The sequence below is a fragment of the Lissotriton vulgaris genome, chromosome 10, assembly GCF_964263255.1.
Source record: "Lissotriton vulgaris chromosome 10, aLisVul1.2, whole genome shotgun sequence".
NCBI lineage: Eukaryota > Metazoa > Chordata > Amphibia > Caudata > Salamandridae > Lissotriton > Lissotriton vulgaris.
In genome coordinates this window covers 298,687,284-298,709,406 of record NC_141698.1, presented here as the reverse complement: position 1 = coordinate 298,709,406, position 22,123 = coordinate 298,687,284, and the positions used below count along the sequence as shown (strand labels likewise).

General features: G+C 47.5%; 1 protein-coding gene across 1 annotated transcript in view; it reads left to right on the top strand.

Annotated features, from left to right (window-relative positions):
• Window positions 1-2,020: 2,020 nt before the first annotated feature.
• ALS2CL (ALS2 C-terminal like) overlaps window positions 2,021-22,123 on the top strand; it is a 719,895-nt gene continuing 699,792 nt past the window's right edge. The window contains exon 1 of the mRNA XM_086941072.1: window positions 2,021-2,147. The gene's annotated coding sequence lies outside the window, so the exon portion shown is untranslated. The remainder of the gene's footprint in view (window positions 2,148-22,123) is intronic.

Below are 22,123 nucleotides of genomic sequence, written 5' to 3'. Positions count from 1 at the left end.
ATAACCAGTGTCAGATAGCAGTAACTAATTTTAATGTCTGCCTGCCAACAGCGCATGCTCTGTCGCTGTGAGGGGTATTGTGTATAGTAAGGGGCTTGGAGCCCATTCCTTGTTTAGTATTTGTAGCTTCATTGTCAGTCTTATTTACTGACTCTTAAAAATATTGACAACGTCAACAGCTAGACCTATTGGCTTTGCCAATGAATGCTTGTTTTGGAAACCCCTGGCTTGTGTCAAATTTCTATTTTGTAATGCTGATGCAGCAGTTCCTGTTGATCCCAAATATCCTTCAAGTCTGGAATTTTGATTGAGGTCAAGGGGACCATGACAGCAGACATTTCAGCATTGATATTCTTCAAGGTCAAACTGTGCACAAAGGTTGAATCTATCCTTCTTGGCATCTGCATCGTCCATCCACCCTTTTAAAATAAGTGACTCTTATTTAAATTGTAACACTATTGACCTGGGAGTTTGACTTACTTTTTTTTATTTAGCTCTGTCAAGTTTGAATGTGTGTTTGTGGAAGGGTGCCCTCACATATAGGCTCTGTGTGCTTTTCTTAAGACTTGGAGCTGTGTGATTAAGCACACATAATTGTTAAGTAAATATATTTTGTGTCTTGGACAGTGACGCACTTTTCTGTCATTAAAACCTATGTGGTTAAGAGGACGAAGGATGAATTAATTTGTGGGAAGAAAATATAAAACATCTCCCTTTCATATCTATATCAAAGGTGGTAGAGAAGAGGGCTCATGAACATCATTTAGGGGTTGCAGGGGTCACAGCTGCAACCCCTGGCTTGACCGTTTCAACCCATGGCACTGCCCCCGCGACCCTAGGCATGAGAGAAGGCAAGATCAGTGCCTGGTAAACAGCAGCAGCTCACCCTTATGAACCTTGGTTTGGTCTTCACTTTCCTTGTTTTCATTCAATTTTTTATTGCGCCAATAGTAAATAATATTACATTATTCACTATTAGTCTATTAAAAATAGAGTACAATTAGCTGAAATATGACTATTCTTGGAAGCGGAGATAAGAAAAACATGCTTTTATTTTTATGATGCGTGCAGACTTGCGCTGCTAGCGTGTTATGTGAGATGGAGTGTATATTTGTGTAAGCAAGTGTGCGAGAGAAAGTAAGAGTCAAAGGGCATATGATGTCACTTCTGCTACTGCTAGCACCTTGGTGAATTGCGTCCATGGGAGGGCTGTTATTTGGTGATGTCCTTGGGGTAGGGGATTTATGTTCATCTGCTCAAGTATACATCACTGGTTAATTCATGAATACTTTCCATTATTTAAATTTGAAGTGTATATTCTTAGGCCCTCCAAGGTTAGAGCGATAACAATAACAGTCACTGTGGTAATTTAGAGGCTCTTCCCGGCGGGACATCCCCTTGCTTTATATACACGGTGTTACCCAAGAGCTTTTGATGTCACTAAAATTATATGTTTGACATACTTATAGGGGCTTTGAGCCAGCCCATCAATCAGCTTGAGTCAAAGCAGTCAGCCTACTTCACCCATCGGATAACTTCACTGAGAGTGATAGCATTGTGCTCTTTCAGGCAGAACACCTACAGAGCCTAATAAAAAGGGTTGCTGTCACAATTGTTTGCACAAGCAAAACAATAAACAATGAAAGCAAATCAAAAAATCCTGGGCCAGCCAAATTGATGCACGTTATTTTATATGTTTTGCATCCTGGTCTTTATAGTTGTGCTTTTTAAAGAAACACAACAAAACAGGTGCTATAACAGGATGTTAAAATGGGACTGGGTGATGGACTGACAAAGAGCATCTTAAATAAAGCGCTGCCTGGGGGATACAAAAAGGTATGTGTGTTTTGAACCCAGCGAGCCACAAGCAGCACGTTTGCTACAAAACACGCACGGCTACGGTACGTGGGGAGTGAGTGACAGAAAAAAGGCTCCCGGCCAATACCTGGCTGCAGGCCAGCCCTCGCTTGGAATGCCTGCAGTGCACAGTGCACTGCACGTGAAAAGCTACGGCTACTTCCTGGTTTTCTTCACTTGGTACATGAAGTTGCCGAAAGTCGAATCTGCTGGATTGTGTCAACTTTCGGTCGCGCGGGGGGGGGCACCTGCAGGGGTCAATGACGAAGGAGCAGCGCAGCGAGCAGAAGGTAAGAAATGCCACTGCGTCACAACACTGTGTTTACGCAGAGCCCAGAGCTCACGCGGCGTCTGTTCTTATTATTCGCGGTATTCTCTTCACTGCTGTATCAGCTGGGCTGAGCTGGGACTCGTGGAACATGTTTTAGGGTTTTCTTTCCTGCAAGAACGGAGTGAGGGGCTTATGATGTGTGAAGGAGCTGATTACAGCCGGGGCGGCTCGACCGTTGTAGTCTGCCTTTCCTCGGAGTATGAATAGACAGCGAATTTAGCTGTCACGTGGGTTGTCGTAATTCGAGTTTGTGCAGCTGGTGTAGTCTATACATAGCTCAAGTTGCCCCATGTCAGGTGCGAGCTTCTGAGTTTACTATGCAGTTGTATCTGTTTTCTGTCAGTTGTTTTACTTTCCACCCTCTATAAACTCATCACCAAAATGCAAAATAAAACAAGCATTTGCAATGCAATAGGTCTCGCATTTGCGAGAGTTGGACCTATTGACGTTATTAATAATGTCTTTTACGAATGTATGTTTTTGTTCGGAGTAGTGTGGATATATGTGGTGTGTAGTGTAATTATTATGTTGGTTGTATTTCTTTAACAAAGAAGCTTTGACACTGAGGTGGACGTTGGATGGATGAGAGGAGAGATGAGATTATGGATGGGAGAACAACGTTGGATGAAAGTTTTTTTAGCCGTTTGCGTGTGTAAAGGGGGGGGTATTGAATCCTCAGGTAAATAAGGTGGATACATTGCTGGAATAGTTTATCACCTTAGCTGCTTCGCAAATATCCCTCCCCAGTGCTGCGCTGTCCATTGGAACTAGTGCTGAATGGACGTCCAATGGTCGTGCGCAGCACTGGGGAGGTAGCGCTTGTGACGACCGTTGGCCGTCAGCAGCGCTTAAGAGGTTAATCCAATGGAAAGTTACATCTATATAAACATGCCCATGAAGGGCAGGCAGGAGGCGCTGCCAATGCTGCCGTCCAGTGAAGCCACCCAAATGGAATGCCACTCTGAACAAGCAGAAATCAGGCCAACAATATATAACAGTTATTTTTTAAACAAATGATAAACATCAACCTTGAGAAGGAGACCAATATTGATAAAATAACACAGTGACGGGACTAAAGGCTATAGGAAGCGAAGACAGCCTATGGATCTTAAAAAATTCTTATGCGTATGATTAGTTATGAAATAAATCCGACTTTTGTAATGCATGCAAATATGAAAAGCACAGCTCCCTTGGTATGCAGAGCATCACTTCTTTTGCAGCATACCGAATATAAAAGTAGCGCAAGAGACGCTTCGGCAGCTCTGTCTGATGCAGCCATGACGAGAGCCGCAGAGCACTCTCGCCCCCTCACACACATAACACTTGTGTTTCCCAGCAGTGCTTCTGTTGGGAGAAGCCTGTCTGTTGGATGATGACCAGCTGTCGTGTGATGAGACAGTGTGCCCGCCCGCACTACACTTGCCCCCTCACACCTGCACTCGCAGCATGGTGATTCTCACATATAATGCAAACAAAAGGAGCACCAGAGACGCTCAAGCAGCTCTGACTGACGCAAATGGATCACGTGAGCACATGGTGCTGGAGTGGGGAAGGGAGGATGGACAACCTCAAGCAAACTTTGCGTTTTTTCTTCAAATCTGTTCTCAGACTCAGACCAAATGTAAATTGTATACACTAGTACTCGTGAAAAGCACTGTTGTCCAAAGTGCTGATGCACTGCTGTGGGACGACGAGAGAGTGCGCCTGCACTCACCGAACAGCAGATCACCTCCAATCCCTCACACACATCGCACTTGCAGCATGGTGGTTCTCAGCAGTGCTTGTGTTGTGAGAGAAGCCTGCCCATCGGCAGGGTAAAAAATAAAAAGAGTTCCAACAAACATTTAAAAACACTGGTGGAATGTTAACAGTAGTTAGGCACTGTTGTTTTAGGCGTTAACAACTAACAAAAGGAGTGACAAGGAGGGACCAAAAAGAAAGATTAGTCAATAGAAAGGAAGGCTTTTTAAACAGCAATCCAAGTTACCAATTAAAAGCCATGGGTGGGATTTAACCCCACAGAAGTGATTACAGCATGTATTGAGAGAGAGTGCATGCACTGCCAAGGCTCGACCTATAAACACAGGTTTGGTAGTGCCTCAGTTCTTGACTGATCTAATTTTAAGTAGGTGCTTCGGGTCATTGATTGAAGATGGACAAAAACCTACATACAATGTAATATTTACCAACTTCCTAGTGCCTTGAGAAGGGACTTTAAACTATCAGAGGGAAGAGTAAATACGAATTAGTGAGTGTTGGTAAATATTGTAAGAGGATTAAAGGGAACACATTGTATTTTGCTGTGCTTGCTAGCACAAATATAAAGCTTTGTGGCACTGTGAGCCGTTGGTATCTTTGTGGCTACCGCATGGGCCGGGAAAGCAAACTGTGATTGTGCCCTGCAGCTGCATCACTATTTTAGCAGCAGGTAGTTTAACAGACTGAGCTATCTCTCTGGCCTACCCGGACACTGCTTACCTTTCCTTTGTCTAAAAGGTGTTTTTAAGTGTATTAATGTGTGTGTTTAATAATTAGTATGGATTCTAGGATTTGCAGGCGCTCACCTTCTGGCCTCCCTTGTGCATTCAGTATTTGACCTGCAACAAACCCGGTGTACAACATTTCTGTTTCTTCCGAAAAGTGCATCACTATGTCATACTAAAATAAATCTAATTTCTGTTTTATGTTTTTATAAAATATCACAAGGCACAAATACATAGGGTCGTGCAGATGTTGTTGAACCAGTGCAGCTGAGCCTAAGAAGATCCCACTGGTCTACAAATTGCAATAATAACATAAGCCTTGAGGAGTGACATCATCAATAAATTAAAAGAAAAACACAGGAGAAGCGTAATCGTGTTAACCCTTTCGGTGAGCCGGACGGCCGGTAGTCGTCGATGCACCAGTGCTCATGTGCGTCGGGCTGCCTCGGTACTCAGAGGGCGATCTCAGCCTCCTGAGCACTGAGGCAGACGGGAGAGGTATCATTTGAAAGGGAAGAATCTCCCCTTTCCGATGTTACCCCTCCTTAGTGGAACCTTGCTTGAGGATTTGCCTCAGGAGGGCTATTCCCAAGCAGGGATCCACCCACTAGGCACAAGGGAGGGGTGAGCGGCCCCGTGGGCAAGGACTTTTGCTGTTTCCCCGCTTACTACTTTGGCCACAGACAGTCTTTCTGCCCCCCCTGCCGGAGTGCAGACAGCACACTAAGCACCAGCGATTACAAGGGAGGGGTGAGCGGCCCGTGGGCAATGACTTTTGCTCCGCTCACTACTTTTGCCACAGACAGTCTTTCTGCCCCCCGACGGAGTGCAGACAGCACACTAAGCACCAGGGATTCCTTTAATACGCTTGTAGGGGTGGGTCTGCCCAAAATGGGCATGCCAATAGCCTCACCACCTCTCCCCAAATTCCAGTCTTTCTACCCCCTGGGAGGCAGATGGGAGCAATAGCCCCAAATGCCCCCCTGGGGGCAGAAAGCACACCAGGCCGCAGGGATTTTTTTTACACCTGTAGGGGTGGGGGCTGCCCAAAATGGGCATGCCAATGCCCCCACCCCTCCCCCCAAATTCCAAAGTCTTTCTGCCCCCCCTGGGCTGCAGATGGGGCCAATATAATTTTACTCGGAGACTTAGAACATCACTGTGTGGTAGGACATTTGTGCCGGCACAGTGATCTACTATGTGGAAAATGTGATTTCTTTCAGCTAAATGTGAGGTTTGCAGGAGATTCTCGGTAGGAAAACGTTGGGGGATGCACTCAAGCCATGCCTCCCTGGACTCCCCCGGGTGTCTAGCTTTCAGAAATGTGTGGGTTTGGTAGTTTTCCCTAGATGGCCGCTGTGCCTGGGGCCAAAAACCCAGATGCCCCCTTACCAAACCAGGTATTTTTCTGATAGATAATTTTGATGTCTCATCAATACGTTTTGGGCCCTTGCCTGTCGCAGGTACTTGGCCCACCCACGTAGGTGAGATACCATTTGTATCGGGAGCCCTGGGGGAATGTTGGGTGTTAGACACAAGTATCAATTTACATTTTAGACCTGGCATCATTGGCGTAGGTCTCCCTTCCCCTGCGACTCTTCCTGTCTTGTTTGTTGGCTGGATATAGATGTTCTGGGCACCGTGCCACTGCTTCTCAGTGCCACAGTGCGATTGCTCCATGTATATAAATTACTGTGTGAATTAGGATAACTCTGACGCTTACATTAGTATAGCCTGTGTTTCTAAGGATTACTTTCTATCATCCTATCTGGGCCTAGGACTACAACAGGAACTACGAGTTTGATATGTTTATGACCAGGCCGGCGAGGGCCACCTTTTAGTGAGGACCGTTTAGGTATTATATGTTGTGGAATGCCTTTCCTGAAAATGCAGTCGTTTCTTGTTTAAAGCTTTACTGCGGGCTGTTGCGATTATGCGTATTGGCCCTTTGGTTTTGGAGCAGCAGGCCCAGCTGGGTCAGACCTGGCTGGAGAGAGGGATCGTTATTCCGACCCTGGGGCGGGGTGACTCTTTGATCCCAGCTGGGTTGTGCCTGGCAAGGTGAATGAGGGCTCCACCTCCCACTGGGTGTCTGATAGCAGACCCCCTCATTCTGAAAGGGCAGGATGTCGCCTCGTGAACCAAATGCTCCCCGACCCCACTGATCTGGTTCTGACTGGCGTCAGTGATTTGCAACCTTAGAGAACAAAGACTTTTTAGGTATAAAATGCTGCGCTGGAACTTTGGCCAAGAGTGTTCCTTCTGGATGTCAAGAAGAGACTCTGTCCGAGTGAAGAGAGAAAAGGACTTTGCAACTTTAACCCATCTTGCTGAAGAAACTACCTGAGGGCCCAAATCGAGGGAGCCTCCTGCCAAAGTCTCAAGGACATTAGACTTCACCCAGTCGGCCGTTGGAATTCCTGTGCGAGGAGTTCAGCTTGCAGGTGAGGCCCCGTCGAGTAATCTGGAGCCTCTAGTTCTACTGTAAAGGCTGCGGACTGGGCATCATCTGGAACTTTAGCTGAACCTGTGCAGGCCGCTGCAGCTCAGAAAGAACTGCCGAAGCTGAGTGCCCGCCTAATTTTGAACCTTTGAATCTTTCCTTACTGAACCTGTTTGGGCTGCTGCAGCTCAGTGAGAACTGCTGCCGCTGAGTGCCCGCCTAATTCTGAACCTTTGAACCTTTCTTTGCTAAACCTGTGCGGGACGCGGCAGCTAAGGTGAGAGCTGCCACCACTGAGAGTCCGCCTAAATCTCTACCCTCCAACTTTCCGCCGGATCCGTGTGGGCCGCTGTAGCTGAGGGAGAGCTGCTGCCGCTAAGAGCCGCAGGAACCCACACCATCGTGATTTGTCCTGTGGGCCGCCGCAGCCGAGAGAGAACTGTAGCCGTTGAGTACCTACACCCTGCGATTCTGTGGACCATCGTGATTCGTCCTGTGGGCCGCCACAGCCGAGAGAGAGCTGTAGTCGCTGAGTGCCCACACCCTGTGCTACTGTGCACCATCCTGAGCTGTCCCGAGGGCCGCCGCAGCCAGAGGAGAGCTGTAACCGCTGGGCGCCCTCCTCCCTTTGTTATCGTGCATCATTGTGCTTTGTTGTGTGGGCCGCTGCAGCTAAGAGAGAGCCGTTGCCGCTGAGCGCCCGCACATTGGACTACTTTGCATCCCTCCCTTTTGGAATTGTCCAGCGGGCCGCCGCAGCTGAGAGAGAGTTGTAGCCGCTGAGTGCCCGCACCCTTGACAACTTTGCATCCCCCTTTTGGAATTGTCCCGCGGGCTGCTGCAGCTGAGAGAGAGCTGTAGCCACTGAGTGCCCACACCCTTGACAACTTTGCATCCCCCTTTTTGAAATTGTACTGCGGGCCGCCGCAGCTGAGAGGGAGCTGTATCCGCTGAGCGCCCGCCCCCTTGACAACTTTGCATCCCCTCTGGAATTGTCCTGTGGGCTGCCGCAGCTAAGAGAGAGCTGCTGCCGCTGCACGCCCACCACGGAGCGACACAACAAGAGTCCTTGCCTCCCACAACCTGAGAGCACGCCTGTCCTGAGTGCCCGAGTCAGTGTGGGGGCACGCTGCAGACCTATGCCACTCCGTATTGTGGTCGATAGGAGTCCGCCTGTCACCGTCTCTGCTTCTTTGAGAAGCTGTGTGCTGTCCCCCCTTTCAACGGTAGGTACCGGGTGTGCAACGGGTCGTATAGGCCCGTCCCTGAACTCAGTCAGTGTTACGCTTTGGTGGAGATGTTGTTATCTCTTTGAGTCCCTACGGGTTGACGTGAATTGTCATTGTTGAAGCGCTTTGAGAGTTGAGTTAAACTATTATATAAAGATATTATTTTTCTTTACCTACTTGAGTTGTGTCCTTGTGTGGTGTCATTACTGCCTTATTGTACGTGGTCATAAACGCTTCACACATTGCCTCTGAGATAGGCCTAACTGCTCGTGCTACATTACCACAGGGTTGAGCAGGGGTTATCGAAAGGGGTGACCCACTTGCCCTGACTTAGGAAGAAAGGCCCCTATTTGGACCGTGGCGCTAGCCAGTGCCAACTAGAGACCCCCATTTCTACCACTGGGTGATAGGAAATTTGTATCAGCCTGGTGATCCAACATCTTTCCCACACAGAAATTTTAGAAACATTAGATTTTTTTCAGCTGATTTTGAGGTTTGCAGGGGCTTTTGGATAGGAAAACGTTGGGGGTCCACGATATCCATACCTCAGTGGACTCCCCCGGGTGTCTAGTTTTCAGAACTGTGTGGGTTTGGTAGTTTCCCACGATGGCCGCAGAGCCCGGGCCAAAAACCCAAGTGACCCCCTTCCAAAACCAGGTTGTTTTGTGATAGGTAATTTTTATGTCTCCTCAATAAGTTTTGGGCCTTTGCCTGTCGCGGGTACTTGGCTCACCCATGCAAGTGAAGTACCATTTTTATTGGAAGACCTGGGGGAACGCTGGATGGTAGGAAATTTGTGTCATCCCTTTGATCCCACAACTTTCCACCCAGAAATTTGAGAAAAAGGTGATTTTTTTCCAGCTGATATTGAGGTTTGCAGGGGATTCTGGGTAGGAAAACTTTGGGAGGTCCAAGCAAGCCATACCTTGCTGGACTCCCCCGGGTGTCTAGTTTACAGAAATGTGTGAGTTTGGTAGTTTCCCAAGATGGCTGCCGAGAATGGGGCCAAAAACCCAGATCACCACCCTTGCAAAACCAGGTTGTTTTTTGATTGGTAATTTTGATGTCTCCTCAGTATGTTTTGGGCCCTTTCCTGTCACGGGTACTTGGCCCACCCAAGCGATTAAGGTACCATTTTTATCAGAAGACTGTGGAGAATGCAGGGAGGGTGGAGTTTTGTGAATCCACACAGATTCCAGAACTTTCCATCACAGAAATGTGAGTAAAATGTGTTTTTTTGGACAAAGTTTGAGGTTTGCAAGGGATTCTGGGTAACAGAACCTGGTGAGACCCACACAAGTCACCCCTTTCTGGATTCCTCTGGGTGTCTAGTTTTAAAAAATGTATACATTTTCTAGGTTTCCTTAACTGCCAACAGAGGGAGGGTTCAAAATCCATAGCTAGGCACTTTGCGAAAAAGGGTCAGTTTTCACTGTAAAAATGTGGTGTGTCCACGTTGCGTTTTGGGCCATTTCCTGCCTTGGGCACTAGGCCTACCAACACAAGTGAAGTACCATTTTCATTGGAGAACTTAAGGAAACTCGGAATTGTAGAGCAACTGTTATTATCTATTGACTTTCTATGCATTTCTGCCTACCTAATGTAAGACAATGTGTAAAAAAGAAGTCACTTTGAAAAATGTCCTACAATTCACAGGCCATTATGGGTAACCACAGTTTTGGAGACGTGCAAGTAGCTACTGTTACTAAACTCTACATTTTGTTCCCATTTCGGAAATACATCAGTGTCTTTGATACCTATTTTTCACTCTTTATATTATACCAAATTATTTGCTATGTACCCGGTACACAATGAAAAACCACTGCAAGATGCTGCTCAGTTATTGGTTCTGGTTTCCTCAGGTTCTTGATGAACCTAGAAGTCCTTTATATCCCCACAATCAGAAGGATCTAGCGGATGCAACAGTATATTGCTTTCAAAATCTGTCATACTTAAAAGAAGTTACAGGTGAAAATGTTGGTACAAATGGCTGTTTTTTTCAACTCATTTTCAATTTCTCTTATTATTAACTGTTAGTTTCTATGAAAAAAACCTTGAAGGATCTACACAAATGACCCCTTTTTGAATTCAGAATATTGTCTACTTTTTAGAAATGTATAGCTTTGCGGAATCAATTTTTGCTTTCACACCCATTTCAACCACTAACTGAAAGGAGGTTGAAAGCACAAAAAGTAGCAAAAATAGCCTATGCCCCAGTAAAATGCCCAAACTGTGTAAAAACCTTTGGTTTGTGTTATAATCCATAAATTGTAATGTGCAAATTACTGGTTGCTAAATGTGTCATATTCACAAGGTAATTGTTTGCATAGCATAGGTTTTTATTTATCCTAGGATTATTGTTGGGCTATGCTCTAGCCCTACACAGGTTAAGGTTTTATACATATTGTTATACAGTACTTGGTATCTTCCTCCACCCCTCCCTATCCTTCCTCCTTGGTACGTTCCTTCCCCTGGAGGCTGCTTTAGAATGTTGACAGTGTGAGACTGATCTTGAAGAGAGTGATGCACTGAGGTGTCCTGTAACTTGGTGGCACTGTGGAAGGCCCATAATAGCTCTCTGATTGATTTTTGTACCGGAACAATATTGGCACAAGCTAACTGGATGTTCTCTTTGATCATTCTATTTACTCTTTCGATCATACCATTTGCCCGCGGGCAGATGGCATGATCGGAAGAGTAAATAGAATGATCAAAGAGAACATCCAGTTTGCATGTACCAATAATGTTCCCTTATTCTGTTCTTCGTAAGGCTTCTCCCCAAATGTCCTTCATGGACTAGATCGAAGAGTGTGTCTATTAAGATCTTTGAGGGTATTATTTTGTCCCTTTTCCAGAGCAATTCATTATTAAGACTAATTTCATGTTTTACTTCGGCTTCGGCGGCTGCGGTATTTGCAAAAGATTATGAAGCACATCTTGGAAGGAATCCCTCATACTATATGCTTCCAAGACGATGTTTTAATATATGGTGCCACTAATGAGGAACATGATACGTATCTCAGGTCAGTTCTTAGGAAATTCAAAGATGCAGGTCTCCCCCTCAATGAAAAGAAGTGTAGGATCGGAGTGGGATCTGTAGATTACTTGGGGCACTCAATATCCAAAGAAGGTTTCCGTCCTAAGCTCAGCCTCCTGGAGGCCATAGAAAAAGCCCAAGTCCCCACAAACAAGCAAGAGTTAGTGTCTTTCTTGGGACTAGCGGAGTATATGGCAAAGTATGCAAAAAAAATTACGGACATTGCTGGAGATCTCAGAGATCTCACAAAGAATCATGCCCAATTCAAATGGTTAGAAGTACACCAGAATGCATTTGAGGCCATCAAGTCAGCTATTCTAAATGCCCTGTATCTGTGCAACTTTGATCCCTCAAGAAAAACTATACTCACCACGGACGCCAGTAACAAAGGGTTAGGTGCTACCCTGTCTCAAATCATTGCGGGCAATGAAAGAATAGTGGCATTCGACTCTCGCACCCTGACCAGTGCAGAAAAGAACTATTTGGTGATAGAAAAGGAGGCACTAGCCTGTTTCTGGGCCGTGAGTAATTTCAAGTTTTACCTATGGGGCATCAGATTCACCGTCCAAACGGATCACAAACCCTTGATGTACATTTTCAGTTCTAAGAGGGCTACCAGCTGCACACCTAGGATTGCCAAATGGGTGTTAGGGTTAGAAACTTTTGTCTTCAAAGTGGAGTTTGTTGCCGGAGACCATAACAAGGCAGCAGACTTCCTATCAAGAGCACCTTTGGATTAGGTAGAGCAGTTTGAGGTTCAAGAATTCCCAATTTTACAGGTACATTCAAGCACCATTAGCAAGGAGGAATGGGCTGTAATTATGAACAATGACCCATCTATCTGCAAACTGAAGGATCTGACTGTAAATGGGTGGCATGAGAGTCGCAAAGATGTCGATGACGAATTGAGCAAGTTCTGGGAAGTAAAACATGAAATTAGTCTTAATAATGAATTGCTCTGGAGAAGAGACAAAATAATACCCCCAAAGATCTTAATAAACAAACTCATCGATCTAGTCCATGAAGGACATTTGGGGAGAAGCCTTACGAAGAACAGACTAAGCGAACATTATTGGTTTCCTGGCATGGATTCATGGGTGGAGAGCAAGGTGAAGAACTGCTGCGCTTGCGCCAACAGTGCCAAATCCAAACATATTCAGAGGTCCCAATATCGCCGGTGGCAATCCCGAGTAAACCATGGGACAAACTGGCGCTGGATATGATAGGCCCGATCAACAGATCAGGGATGAATAAACAATATATTTTCACTTTGACTGACTTCCATTCACACTGGGTGGTGACTAAAAAGGTCAATGACATTAACTACCGAATCCTTAATAGAGTTCTTGAGTGACACGTTCTCCAATGAAGGCATTCCCTCCGAATTGGTCACGGATAATGGAGTACAGCTAACATCATCAGCAATGTCAGAATTCTTGGAGAAGCTCAAGATTACACATCTCAGAACAGCACTGTACTGCCCGCGGGCAAATGGCATGATCGAAAGAGTAAATAGAATGATCAAAGAGAACATCCAGTTAGCATGTGCAAATAATGTTCCGGTAAAAAAATCAGAGAGCTATTATGGGCCTTCCACACAACTTCAAACAGAGTAACGGGAATATCTGATTTCTGTTCCCTAAGAAGAAGGAAGCCGAGTACCAGATTCTTCCCTTCATGGATAGGAGGTGGAGAATGTTCGGATCACTCAATTGAAGAAGCCAGAGGGAAAATACAATCTCATCAGGCCAAATATAAAGGACAATACGATAATAGACATGGATGCAAAGCACAAAAGTGGGCGGTTGGAGAGATGGTAATGGTAAGGAGACAGAACGTTTCAGGTAATTTTGAATCCAAACACTTAAAGCCCAAGAAGATCGTAGAAGTTAAAAAATACACTGTAACATTAGAGAATGGACAGAACTGGAGCATGGACCGTTTGGCAAGGTGTCATGACCCAGGAACCCCTGCACAGGGGATCTTTCGGAAAACCACTGACCAAAGGGTGCACACCAAGAGAGTTACCAATGCTCCTAACTGGCACAAGGACTATAGGATGTACTAATGTATATTGTAGACAATTATCATCTTCTTGCATATTGTTAGGAAGGAAGATGTGTTATAATCCATAAGTTTTAATGTGCAAATTACTGGTTGCTAAATGTGTCATATTCACATGGTAATTGTGTGCATAGCATAGGTTGTTATTTATCCTAGGATTATTGTTGGCTATGCTCTAGCCCTACACAGGTTAAGGTTTTATACATATTGTTATACAGTACTTGGTATCTTCCTCCACCTCTCCCTATCCTTCCTCCTTGGTACGTTCCTTCCCCTGGAGGCTGCTTTAGAATGCTGACATTGTGAGACTGATCTTGAAGAGAGTGATGCACTGAGGTGTCCTGTAACCTATTGGCACTGTGGAGGTTGCGAATAAAGAAGAAGTTTACACAGCTCCTGGCTGGTATACATTTTAACAGTTTTCTTTCAAAAGTCTGCTTGTCCCTGAAAGCTGGGACGACGATGATGGTTTTAGCACCACAAACCGTTTGTTGACACCATGTGCAGGGGAAAAATCATACACTTTCTTCTGCAGCACTTTTTCCCGATTTTTAATCAAAAACTAAATTTTACAGTATTTTGGCTAATTTCTGGGTCCCATCCAGGGGAATCCACAAACCCTGGGTACCTTTAAAGTCCTCATGTCGTTGGCAGAAAAGGGCGAAATTTTTGCGTGGATACCATATGTGGACAAAAAGTTACAGGGGCCTAAGCGCATACTTCACCAAAAAGTCTAAATAAGGCTTAGCACGGGGGGATGAAAGGCCTAGCAGCGAAAGGGTTAAACACGTGTCGGCTGTAGGAAATAAAATGTGATAATATCTACACTATGTATACGGAAGTGTGATTATTTAAGAAAGGAAGTTAGCCAAAATAAGGCGTAGCACGGGGGGAAGGCTTAGCAGCGAAAGGTTTAAACATGTGTCGACTGTGGGACTTACAACATGATAATATCTACACTATGTATACAGAAGTGTGATTAATTAAGAAAGGAAGTTTCTAAACATGAAGGAACCAGCAAAACTGATGTTTAAAGCGTGCTTTTACATATTGTTTTGGGAATGCCTTGTAAGAAATACCTATATATTTATCATTCTTTTTCAATTGCCTCATGAGGCTTTTGTATTTATTGATGATGTCACTCCCTAAGTCTTATTTTATTATTTTTATAAAATGTCTCAAGACGAGTAGTAAGCTATGTGAGATCCATGGGAGATGCAGTGTGAAAGGTGAAGCCTTTGCATTGAGTGGCTATTCCCTGGAGTATGTTTTGGCTAGGTACACAGGACAAAAATGAACCACACATTACAAAAATTGCTTTTCTTAGAATCACTAAACATTTATATTTTAAATCCTTACCTAAATTAATTTCCCACTCTCATTCATGATGTCATTTCCTTTTGCTCTCTTTCTTTCTCCCGGTCCCTCACTCCCCCACTCTCTGTGTCTCGTTTATTCTCTGTCTCCCCCTCTTTTCCGTCCTTGTTTGGATTTCTCTCTCTCTCTCCCTCTCTCCATGCCTGCTTTGCTAATTTGTCATAAAGGTTCTTGCACCTACATTGAACTTGCCTTTTAAATTTCCTTTCAGGGATGGTAATTAGTTCAGAACATGTTCGAAAGCAGAAATTCCACCAGTGTAGCATCATTGCTGCTACAGTTTGAAGACTAGAGTTAGGGATGGGATTGTCAGCATTTATTGATGGGGCACAATTCAGAAGTAAGGGAACAGCAAACAAAATTTGCAGTGGACTAAAAAACTAGAAAATAAGTTCTATTTGTTCAAAAAGACATACAGACTAGAATCAGTGGGCACTTTATTAATAATGGGACCAGTTCACAGAACATTTTGTAAAAGTAGGTGTGACTTACCTCAAGAAATTAAAGAGAAAGCCTGGTGTAAGTCATGCCTACTCATAAAAAATGTTTTTATGAATCGGGCCCAATGTGTATTTTTAACTTTATGGTGGATGTTAGAACCGGCTGTCTCTAGTTGGCAGAGGTATATACTTCTGACAAATAGGGACACTCCTTTTCTAGTCAGGGCAAGTGGATCACACCCTTCGATAACCCCTGCTCACCCCCTTGGTAGCTTGGCAGAGCAGAACAGGCTTATCTCAGAGGCTGTGTGTTAAGCAATTATGACCACATACAGTAATAAAGTGAATACACTACAAATGGACACGACACAGTAGTATTATAAAAATAAGTATTTTTATATAAGACTTAGCACAAGACCAAATAACGGCAAAACTGTACACAATCGGAATAAATACGTTTAGGAAGGAAAAAGGATAGTTCAAAGGTAGGTTCTTCTTTAGCACAGAAGTCTTTAGTATCGAGCAATTCTTCTTCTTGGAAACACAGTTCTTAGCAACAGGGTAACTCACACGGGAGCTACACATCGCCGGGGCAAAGATAATCCACAGGTTCGGCGTCGACCGCGAGGAGCGCTGCGCCGGGCCTGGAGTCACACGGACCCCCAACAACACAGTACCTTAGGAAAATGAAGCACACGATGATCAGCGGCGTCGAGCAATCCGGCGTCGCGTCTTCGGTGTCGATCAGGCCTCAGCAGGCGTTGTCGATGATGCAGTTGCACAGAGTGAGCAGCGCTCACGGCGTCGAAGGGCACACGGTTGATGCGATCAGCAGCGGGGCAGACACGAGGTCCTCTGGAGTTAGAGCCGTACTCCTACTCACTGGCGTTGCTGCTGGCGTCGGTCGGGCCCAGCGTCCGATCGTCGTGTTTGCTGGTTTCTTTCAGAGGTGCTGGACTCACACTTCCAGCAAATAGCCCTTTCAGCAGATGAAGTCCTTTAGCCCTGTGACTTCAGCAGGAGACTGGCACTCTTCCAGTCCTTGGAGATTTTCTTAGCAAGCGTGAGAGTACACACACAGTTCCTCTCTCCTGGTTCCTTGGCAAAAATAAAGAGGCACTGCAGGATTCCCCCAACAACAGCACACTGGCAGAAGGGGTAGGCAGTCCTTTTAGATCAGCAGGCTTCTTGTCCTTGGTTACAGGGTTCCTTGTCAGAAGTGATCTGATTTCCTAGTTCAGGGGTCCTTCTCTTATACCCCTTTTCGTCTTTGATCCCTTTGTCTATGCCGGGGGTTTCCCAACACCCTGGGTCTGCGGTGGGTGGAGCTAGGTAGTCGCACCTGGCCTATTCATTGAGCCGGGCCGGGTCCTCAGACGCCCCGCAGGAGGTGGAGCCAGCATTGATACTGGCAGGAGCAGAGCTATCGCCCTCCTGGCAGGAGGTGGGGCTAGGATCGTCCATGGCAGGCACAGAGCCATCAGTCGCTTGGCAGGAGGTGGAGCCAGCATTGTATCAGGCAAGGCAGGCTATTAACAACTACTCTCCCCCTACTCTCAGCGTAATGTCCCACTCATCCCACACTGACTCATCCAGACCTGTGGAGCCACCCAGCTCCTGTCACACACACGCAAGACCAGCAGAAACCAGATATGGTTAGGCAAGAAAATAGACACTTTCTAAAAGTACTACTTTCGAACCCAGAGTCCAAAAACCATCCACACCAACGGATGCGTAATTAAACCCCGAGTTCAGGGATACCAAACTCGACATTGCACCATGCTCCCCGAGCCAGCTAGGATTATAGCGTTAATAATCCCGGCGGCCCATTCTATCCAACGGAGAGCAGGCTACCTCGCAATAGTGAAGCACTAAGATGGCGGCACTTCACTATCAGGACATGCCAACTTGGTCAGGCGTGTCCTACCTTACACTTACAATGCACCCTGCCCATGGGCCTACCATAGGGGTGACTAACATGAAGTTAAGGGAAGGTTGGAGGGGCTGGCAAGTAGGGATACCTGCGCAGCCGGCGTGACAGTACAGGACTGCACGTGGGTCTCGCAATGACCGACCCGTAGACATTCTTTTACAAGGCCGCTCCTGTGGGTGGCACAACACGTGCTGCAAGCCCACGAGCGGCATTTGTATTTACAAGCCCTGGCACTCCTGGTGCACTAGACTAGGGACTGACAGTAAACCAAATAAGCCAAACATGGATACAATAGATACATCATTTTAACATAGGGAGCACTTGCGCTATGGCACTGATCAGCAGTGACACGGCGCCCAAAGCATATACCAGCAAAACATCGTAAAACAGTAGAGGCAAACAGAAAAATGGAGGAGAGACTCAAGCCAATGATGTCAGGTCTAACACGTGTCCCCTCCAGCTGAAATGTGGGGAGAACTACCCTTAACCTAGGGAGTCCTCATCACTAAGGCGGAAAAATCTGGACAGACCATCAGCATTGGCGTGATCTGTACCAGGGCGGTGTTCCACCGTAAAGTCCATCCCCTGTAGAGCAATGGACCACCTCAACAGTTTTGGATTCTCACCCCTCATTTGCATCAACCATCTGAGGGGCCTGTGGTCTGTCTGAACCCGGAAGTGAGTCCCAAACAGGTAGGGTCTTAGCTTCTTCAGCGCCCAGACCACAGCAAATGCTTCTCTCTCTATCGCACTCCACCTCGTTTCCCTGGGAAGTAACCTCCTACTGATGAAGGCTACAGGCAAGTCTCGGCCCTCTTCATTCACCTGAGCTAGAACAGCCCCCACGCCATGCTCTGAAGCGTCCGTCTGAACAATGAATTCTTTCGAAAAGTCGGGTGCCTGGAGTATAGGTGCTGTGCACATTGCAGTTTTCAGGGTGTCAAAGGCCGTTTGACAGGCATCAGTCCAGATCACGTTTCGTGGCTGCTTCCTGGAAGTCAGCGAGGTCAAGGGGTGCACAATGTTGCCGTAATCCTTGACAAACCTCCTGTAATAACCCGTGAGTCCTAAGAAGGCTCTCACCTGTGTTTGGGTTTTGGGCGGTGCCCAAGCCAGGATGGTATCAATCTTGGGTTGCAGGGGGGCCACCTTACCGCTCCCTACTTGGTGCCCCAAGTACACCACAGAACCCTGCCCAATCTGGCACTTACTGGCTTTGATTGTGAGGCCTGCTCCGCGCAGGGCCAACAACACTTCCCGGAGGTGGCGCAAGTGTTCCTCCCAGCTGGCGCTGAACACTGCGATGTCGTCCAGGTAGGCGGCGCTGAATTCCCCCAGTCCAGCCAAGACCTGGTTGACCAACCTCTGGAAGGTGGCAGGGGCATTCTTCATCCCAAAGGGCATCACCCGGAACTGGTATAGCCCATCTGGTGTGGAGAACGCTGACCTCTCTTTTGCCCCATCAGTCAAGGCGATCTGCCAGTACCCAGACGTTAAGTCAAACGTACTAAGGTACCGGGCAGCCCCCAACCGATCGATGAGCTCATCAGCTCTGGGGATGGGGTGCGCGTCAGTCTTCGTGACTGAATTGAGCCCTCTGTAGTCCACGCAGAACCGGAGTTCCGGTGAAGCACCAGGCGCTGCAGCCTTCGGGACCAAGACCACGGGGCTGGCCCAAGGACTGCTAGAGGACTCAATCACCCCTAACGCGAACATTTTGGAGACCTCCTCCTTAATGTACGCTCGGACCTTGTCAGTCACCCTGTAAGCCTTGTGCTTCACAGGAGGGCTGTCTCCGGTGTCAACGTCATGGACACACCAATGCGTGACACCCGGAACCAAGGAAAACAGGTCCGGGAATTGCCACAACAGTTGGTGACAATCCTGTCTCTGCTCATGGGTCAGTGTGTCAGAGAGGACCACACCATCCACTGACCCGTCTTGCTCTTTAGCATACAGGAGGTCAGGAAGAGGCTCACTCTCCTCCTCTGTTCCATCATCTGTAGCTAGGAGCATGCCCACTTCGGACCTTTCTAAGTGGGGCTTCAAACGGTTGACATGCAGGACCCGCAAGGGGTTCCTGGGAGATTTCAAGTCCACCAAGTAGGTGACATCGCTCTTCTTCTCCACAACCTTAAACGGTCCAGTCCACCTGTCCTTGAGCGCACAAGGTTCCACAGGGGACATGACCCACACTTCCTGACCAGGCTGAAGCTCTACCAGAGTGGCATTCCGGTCGTACCATCGCTTCATCTCCTCCTGGCTGGCCTCCAGATTTGCCTGAGCAAGTTCTCTGAAGCGCCGAGTCTGGTTCCGAAAGGCCAGCATGTAGCTGTATACATCCTGGGGAGGTTTCCTGGGAGATTGCTCCCAGCCTTCCTTGACCAGACTCAAAGGTCCTCTTACCGGGTGACCGTATAAGAGCTCAAAGGGGCTGAACCCTAGAGCCTTCTGCGGCACCTCACGGTAAGCAAACAACAGGCATGGCAAGAGGACGTCCCATTTCCGCCTCATTGGTTCTTCAAGACCCATAATCATGCCTTTCAGGGTCCGGTTGAATCTTTCAACCAGCCCATTTCCTTGAGGGTGGTAAGGAGTGGTGAACTTGTAGGTTACCCCACACTCCTTCCACAGAGACTTCATATAGTTCGAAATGAAGTTGGTGCCTCGGTCGGACACCACCTCTCTGGGGAACCCCATCCGGGAAAAAACACCCATCAGTGCCCTTCCCACCACGGGGGCCGTCACTGTCCTGAGAGGGATGGCTTCCGGGTACCTTGTGGCATGGTCCACCAAGACCAGGATGAACCTGTTGCCCAGGGCTGTCTTGGGGTCCAGGGGCCCAACAATGTCAATACCCACCCGGTCAAAGGGGGTGCTGACCACCGGAAAAGGTTGGAGGGGAGCCTTCTGCTTCCTTCCGCTTTTCCCACTTGCCTGGCAAGTGCGACAAGTCTTGCAATGGATGTCTACATCCCTACGCATCTGAGGCCAATAAAAATGGGTGACAAGCCTGTCATAGGTCTTGTCCTGCCCCAGATGTCCAGCTAACGGTACGTCATGAGCCAAACCCAGTAGGAAGGTTCTGAAGCGCTGGGGTACCACCAGCACACGGGCTGACCCAGGCTCAGCAGCCTTAGGCTCGCTATACAGGAGGTCGTTCTCCCAGTACACAAAATGTGACCCTGACTGATCACCTGAGGATTGGGCTGAGGCCTGCTGCCTCATGCCCACAAGAGAAGGGCACACCTTCTGTTCCGCACAGAATTCCTCCCTGGAGGGACCACCATCCTGCTGCCAGTGGGTCAGCTCGGGCAGATCTCCCAGTTCGGCAATTTGTTCCCCTGTGGGCTCCAGGGCATCCCCCTCAGGGTCTACATCCTTCTGGACCACGGGAACAACGGGGGCCGGTTTCCCGCACCTCCTGCCTCTTCTCTTCACAGCTGGGTCCTGGGCCGTACTTTCAGGCTCCGGGACCCCATCAACACCCTTACTCGCTGTCATGGATCGAGTGGTTGCACACACCCACTCCGGTACACCCAACATTTTCAAGTGCGCCGCTCGCTCCACCTTAGCCCAAGGGGAGTCTTCCAAATCATTGCCCAGGAGACAGTCGACAGGCATGGCGGGCCTCACAGCAACCTGAAGAGTACCTGAAACTCCCCCCCATTCAAAGGAAACCTGAGCCACCTCACACTCTTTCTGGGAGTTATCGGCAGCTATCACGGGGTAGAATGCGTGGGGAACCACCTGCTCTCTGGACACCAAGTGACACTTGACAGCTGTCACACTCGCTCCGGTGTCTCTGAGAGCTTCCACTCTATGGCCATTAATGGTCACCCACTGCCTATATTTACTAGTGTTACTAGGCAGAGGGGGTGGAGGGACCATTTGCATGTCTCCTAGCGAGACCAGGGACATTTCTGCGGGACCCCTCCCACCATGGACAACCGTCTCCTCCCCTCCCAAGGCTACACTTGCCAACTGACGAGGGGGTGCACGCGGCGGTGCATTCGAATCCTTCTTGGGACACTGGGGGTCATAAAACCGGTGTCCCACCTGCCCACAACCGTAGCAGGTTAGGGGGCCCCTATGAACAGGTTTACCCGTCGGGGCCCCTGGCTTCTTCTCAGGGGGAGGCTGGGAACCTTTCCCTTGGTTCCCTTGGGGATTACTTTGGGGCCCTTTCTGAGACTCCTTCTGTTTACCCTTGTCCCCCCCACTCTTCTGCTGGGGACCCTGCCCACCTTTGGCTGAGTCTCCCACTGGACCCTTGTGGACCCTGGTACTGACCCAGCGGTCCGCCTCCTCAGCAAGTTTTCTAGGGTTAGATATCTTGCTATCAATCAGGTGCTGGCGCAGCTCTGGAAAACAGTTATTAGACAAGTGCTCTCACGCAAACAAATCATAGAGAGCTTCATAACTTTCCACTTTGCTGCCCTTTACCCAACCATCCATGGCTCTGCAAAAATAAGACACATATTCAACCCACGTCGTACCAGGCAACTTCTTACATTCTCTAAAAGCTTGTCTGTACTGCTCGGAGGTTAAACCATATCGCAACATTAAAGCATCTTTCATATGAGCATACGACATCCTATCCGCAACAGGCATGTCTAACAGGGTATCTCTTCCCTCATTCACAAAGCGACCCCACAACCCCGCTCCCCAATTCTTCTCAGGGACCTGGTGGGCCAACAATGCTAACTCATATGCTTTAAACCATTGACCAATATCTTCATTCTTATTGTAATCTTTGATCACATCTTTTGGGAAGTAAAACTTACTTTCTGCAGGCTCGGATGGAATGCTGCCACCAGAGGGATTCAACTCTAACTTTTTAGCTTGGATATCCAGTTCCCTCAACCTGGCTTTACGCTCCAAAGCTAACTTCTCTCGTTCAAACTCCAACTTTTTGATCTCTAAATC